Source organism: Gadus morhua, chromosome 3 (assembly GCF_902167405.1).
Source record: "Gadus morhua chromosome 3, gadMor3.0, whole genome shotgun sequence".
Lineage (NCBI taxonomy): Eukaryota > Metazoa > Chordata > Actinopteri > Gadiformes > Gadidae > Gadus > Gadus morhua.
The window spans coordinates 3,416,598-3,423,004 of NC_044050.1; positions in this window are offsets into that span (position 1 = coordinate 3,416,598).

Below are 6,407 nucleotides of genomic sequence, written 5' to 3' on the forward strand. Positions count from 1 at the left end.
GTTCTTAACAGCAGGGTTTTTTTGAGAGAAAAAAAAGAGTCAGAACTTATCACCTACTATCCTTTTACTTTATTTATGAGAAGCACATTGTCTTGCCACTGTATGGAAGGCTACACTTGCCCTTATCTAGAAGAACCTAGCTGGTTTACCAGTGCACAGCGTTGAGCAAAGTCGATGCCAACAGTGTGGAATCGGCATATCCTGCCAGGACTAGCCGGGGCGGAGCCTTCCCCTGGAACGGTAGACTAGGGCAGACCTGGTGGTGGTGGGGTGGAACGAAACAGCAAGAAACATGTGTTGGACTCTTTATAAAGCAGGTGTAGGCAGGTGATTGGCAAACTGGCACGCGTGAGTTTGAGTCCTCCTGATAGAACTTGCGCTAAAGCTTACATTACTTCCAACAAGTTTCTGTGAGGTTATCCATGTAACTGCAGTATACTGTAGATTTAAAAAAAAGATTACTTATACAAGATACAAGGGTATAAAATACTAGAACAGAACCATGATACTGAAGAAAAATAACAGGCAAAGACAAAATATAAAAACATGTATTTCTCCTGAAGCAGTAAATTGGATACTTATGACGAGCTATGACCATGATACTTGCATATCTGAGGCAAAACTTAAAGGAGGAAATGACACTGCCTTCAAACTTATTCTAAGACAGGGCAGGGTAGCCTGAGACCAGGGCAGACATGAGGGGCCTGAGGAAAAAATCTAGAAATATCTTTATGCCCGGGCCTTAGACCAGGAGACATTCACCGGCCCTCTGCCAACAACAGTCTGGAACAAATGTAGCCCTGGGACCAGAAGAGACTAAACTGCCCCCAGACAAATAATGATTTAGGCCACTCAGCCCTGGGACCAGGAGAGACTAAACTGCCCGCGGACAAATAATGATTTAGGCCAGTCAGCCCTGAGGGTATAGGAGAATTTTACTTCAGCCCTGGGCCCAGAAGAGACTAAACTGCCCCTAGACAAATAATGATTTAGGCCATTCAGCCCTGGGACCAGGAGAGACTAAACTGCCCCCAGACAAATAATGATTTAGGCCACTCAGCCCTGGGACCAGGAGAATGTTACTTCAGCCCTAGGACCAGAAGAGACTAAACTGCCCCCGGACAAATAATGATTTAGGCCACTCAGCACTGAGGGTAGGAGAATGTTACTTCAGCCCTGGGCCCAGAAGAGACTATACTGCCCCCAGACAAATAATGATTTAGCCCACTCAGCCCTGAGGGCAGGAGAATGTTACTTCAGCCCTGGGTCCAGAAGAGACTAAACTGCCCCCAGAGAAATAATGATTAGGGTTAGGGTTAGCCTAGGGTTACCCCTAACCCTAAATAACCATTGTTTTTTTAATATAAGTACAGTAAAGCTTAATTAGTATTACTAGCAGTCTAGCTATCTTAACATGTATCACACATTTAAGCTAGCACACATGTGCTCAGCTATCTTAACCATCTTAACATGTATCACACATTCAAGGGGGTCATCCCTATGTTCCCCGGGTCCTATGTTCCCCGTTTTTCCCAAAAAGGGTCCTATGTTCCCCTGTAGCCATAAATACCGGGGAGCATATGACCCTTTTTGGGAAAAGCGGGGAACATAGGACCCTTTTCCCAGAAAAGGGTCCTCCTATGTTCCCCGCAATCTATCAATCTTTAAAAATATTTAAACTTTGACGCGACATTCGCGTGATGACAGCCAATCGGCGTTCAACAGCGTGGCCACTGATTGACATGTGTAATGTAACAGGCAATCAGCGTTCAACCGGCCAACTCAGTGCAGTGCAGTCCGGGGTGAACTGCAGCATTGAGGAGAAAGTGATTGTTGCCGTTTGCGACTCCCGGAGCTCTTTATATAATAGTATATAATATAATATAATTGTATAATAATATCACGGCCAAAAGCTCTGTGCGCCTCCGGATGACCGTAGCGCGGCGAGCTCTCGTAGGGATTTGGCTTCTCGGGGTTTGTTCACCTGCGAATGAATAGACTGCTCTTCAGGAACTCTGTCACTCCGTCTACTATGGCTTCAGTGATATTCTTGCCCACTGCATCCGTCAACGGACGGATCACATTGACTTTGAATGGAGCGGAGCCGCAATGCAATTTGGATCCATCCGTTCCGTTGGATCCGTCGGCTCCGTCAAGAAGCTGAAAATGTTCAACTTTTCAGGCAGCGACGGATCCGTCATCCAATCAGGTCGCGTGTGCAAATTTATGCACTGTGACACCACTCGGGCCCTGATCAATGAAAATCACCTTTGTAAACGACCCGAGAATGGATATGTGAAAGCCGTCCAGCAGCTGGAAATGGAGGATTAACTCATAATTGCGATGGGTTCTCGTCCCATTCTCTACGACCAGTCCCTGTACATATATAGGGACACCAATCGCAAGGATCGGGTGTGGAAAGATGTGTCACTGGAGATGGGGGAAATAGGTAAAAAATATTATTTATTATTATTATTATTATTATTATTATTTTCCATGTATGTACTCATTTTCAAATTAATCAGTGTGTTGAATGACTGCTAGCAATACAGCATGCATGGTCCAGCTTTAGCATCGTCCAAAATATCTCATTAATTGCTATCTAGAATGTATAGTTAGTTGCCATTGCTGAAACATGTGTAAAGTAAACATATTTTGCAAAGAAAGAAATGAGTATTCCATGGGTATGCACTTTCTTTATACACATGCGTTTTGGAAACAATATCCCTCAGGGACAGATATCGGAAGGAGAGGATGAAGGAGAAGGAAGCCCAGAGGACTGGGGCAGGGGCCAGTGCGAAGCAGCCCTGGAAGTATATGGCGGTGTTGGGCTTCCTGGCGCCATTCCTCCACGACAGAGGGACCACCTCCAACCTCCAGCATCGGGACCCACCCCCGGTGTTGGGAATGGCGGTGATGGAGGAGCTGGAAGATTGGTCAGATTACTCGGCAGCAGCGGTCGTAGGTGGAGCTTCAGGTGTGCCAGCAGTGACGCCGCCAGCGGAAGAGGCAGGTGCGCTGTCACCCCCAGCAGCAGCAGCAATGGCAGGTGTGGCAGCGCCAGATGTGCCGGCAGCCACAGCAGCCCCAGCAGCAGCAGACCGTGGACCTGTGGGCAGAATCAACCAGTGGCGTGTGCAGCCACCAGAAGAGGGCAGGGGAAGGAAGAGGCGTAGGCCTGAGATGTCCTCTTTTGAGCAGGGCATGCTGGCGGTCATGGAGCCGCTGGCTACACTTGCCTTGCCTTGCAGCCATAGCCGCCCTCTGATGAGGACGAGATTTTTTTTACGGGACTCATCCCTGCTATGAGGAGGCTCTCCATTCCCAGGAGAGCCAGGCTGCGGCAAGAGGTTCACCCAATTATTTTCAGGGCGCAGATGGAGGAGCTAGAGGTTAGGGAGGAGTAAGTGAGTGACTGAGTGACTGAGGGACTGAGTGAGGTTTTATTTGTTTGTTCACACTAAGTTATGGTGTTTCTGTTGTTTTGTGTTGTTCTGTTTGTTGTTCTGTTATATTGTTAATTTAAAAAGTTACTTTGATTGTGCTGTGTTCCTTTGTTGTTGTTTTTTTAATACATTTATAATACATTACAATTTGGAACTGGAATTATGTTATACAGGATTTCACAGGCCTTTTTTGAGATTGTTGCGGCCTAAAATGCCTGATGTTGCGTGAGCTTTTCCAAAAAGTTGCGATGAAAGTTGCAGTGATTTTTTGGTTTTTGTTGCGATTATAGTGCGAGAGGAAGTGAAAGTTGCGATAAAAGTTGCGAAAGTTTTTCCCTGATGTTAAACATTAAGTTATTACTGCATTTTTTCCCGAGTAATTTGTTAAATATTAAGTTATAACTGAAAAGAATATTAATTAAAAGAACAAAAACACAGAGAAATGGTCCTATGAATAATTGATTCTTGATTCTTTCCACGCTGGCAATTGACTTGGATGCAGCAGCCTTTGTCATAGTGATCTGCCTCGTCATCTGACGTCCTGCCTGCAGTTCTGTAGTTGTGTTTCGCGGTGGCAAAATGCTAATCAATGGCAGATTTATGCTTATGTTCCACCACAATGTTGCATGCAGTGCAAAATGATTTCCCCCCGTTTTCATGTAGAATACCAGGATACTGCTTATCGCAATCTTTATTGGTCGTTATTTTGGTCGGCAAGTGTGAAACGTTGGACGCGCACATGCTGCATGAATGCTTGAATCACTTCAACGTAGTAAACACGTAAGTAAGGGGAAGGTAGTTTGTCGATTTCAGTTCAAGATGACTGCTGATTGGTCAAACAGACACCGCCGAAGAACGCAGAGTAGGCCTCCCGCATCTGCATGGTCAGTCTGGTGGCGTTGTTGGTGCCCATCCTGGGTGCATTACGCAGGGCTTCAGGATCAGTCGATGGCTCGATTTCCGGTTCCACGCTGCGTCTTCCCCACCTCTGCAGATTCTTCCTCCGGAGAAAGTTCTGCAGCACACAGGTGGCCCTTACGCACACCTCAGTTACCTCAGGGCTGGTGCCAATCACGCACCGGTACATGCACCACCTAGATGCCAAGATCCCAAAGACACATTCAACTACCAGACGAGCCCGGCTGAGGCGGTAGTTAAACTTGCTTCTCCAGAGTGTGATGTCGTCCAGGGAATGTTCGCAGAAGGTGGGTCATGAGTGGAAAGGCCTCATCCCCCACAAACACGTGAGGAAGTGGCCCCCGCTGCTCTGCTCCAGAGATGACACAGTCGGGAGGGAGGTCAAGGGTGCCCTCACGAAGAGCTTCCCCAAACGCGGAGTTACGGAGGGAGCCGCTGTCACTCGTCCTGCCGTAGCCTCCAACATCCGCAAACCGGAACAGGTAGTTGGGGTCCGCTACGTTAAGGAGGACCAGGGATAAGGTGCCCTTGTAGTTGTGATACAAGGAGCCAGAGTTGGCTGGAGCTTGTATCACTACATGCTTCCCATCAATCGCTCCGATGCAGTTGGGGAAGTTCCAGCGCCACTCAAACTGCTGGTTCTCCAGTCCGCCCTCGTGGGAATAGACATCTCCTCCTCCACCAAAACAGTCCAGATGGCACTGACTACCTCCCGCATTATCCTACACACTGAGGAAGTGCCCACACGATAGCTGAATCCTATTGTGCAAAATGAATCACCAATGAACACTCTTCACACTACTATGGCTATAGACGGGTAGATGTCTTCCCTAATTAAGAAATATAATGCAAACAACACCGTGGATGGAAATGCGCGCCTTTTCTATAGCCTAGCAGTATGTGCACACCAATGAGCCGTATGGCTCATTACTAAACAAGACCAAAGCAATATTATACTATCAATATTATTATGTGATTTGAATCAATTTACCATTAAAAGAAAAACAGAATAAAACTATTAGGCCGCGAGCTATGCTGCCTTACCGTGCACCCCCACCTCCCTACAAAACCAACTATTGTCTTATGTTCAGCATGGTCAGACCTTTCAAAAATAGTTGGTTTCGTTGGGAGGTGGGGGGTGCACAGTAAGGCCCAGTAGGATATAGGCCCAGTCTAGAAGAGGTTTTTGTTGAAAACAGTTTAACCGAAAGTTCTGCTCCTTGTCCCTTAGGCGTTTCAGGCATCTTGCCTATCGCAGCTTTGTAAGCTGGTGTTATTTAGGATATAGTTGTCAGGTCGCCATCCCATCATGTGTGGTGCAGCGGATTCGGCAGCAGTTCCCATCTGGTGACTACGTAGGATTCGGACCACCTCTCACAGTGTTGGAACAGCAGTGCCGTGTTCCGATATCCATACTTCCATGAGTACACTTAAACGAAGTACACTATCCGCACTCACTAAGTGCGCTAATTTTCAGATGTCATTCCAAATCGAATACTCCGTGGTGCACTAACCTGAAATTACGATCATGACTGCCGCCGCGGCTCCTCCCCCGCAATAAACATCCCGCTTTGAATGGTGAACTCTTTACGCCTAGCAGCTATAAAAGCTATAAAAACTACAAAATGCCTCTAATAATGCAGGCTATGTGGAAAATGCGCCGACTTTGGCTGAGCCTGGCTCCGCCCTCTTCCCCTACGTAGCTAAGATGGCTGCCGTTGAGTACGAACAGTGTACATCGCCACACACTTCGCGATTTGACCATTTTGAGTACACCATCAGGGTCCTTTCAGTACACTTATTTTCGCCCAATCTGAATCGGAACGCCCTACGTACTCAAACTTAGGCTAGTAAGTACGGATAGTATGGATATTGGAACACGGCACAGCTTCCCTCAGCGCTAGCAGCTTCGCAAATCCAGTGCTGAACAAACGCAGGTTGATGAAGCAGCCATCCGTGAAGTGGAGGCGACAGAAAAAGGCTCGGTAAAGTCGGGGGAATAGGGTTAAAAATTAAATCCAGCCAACGGCTGCGTGAAGGCTC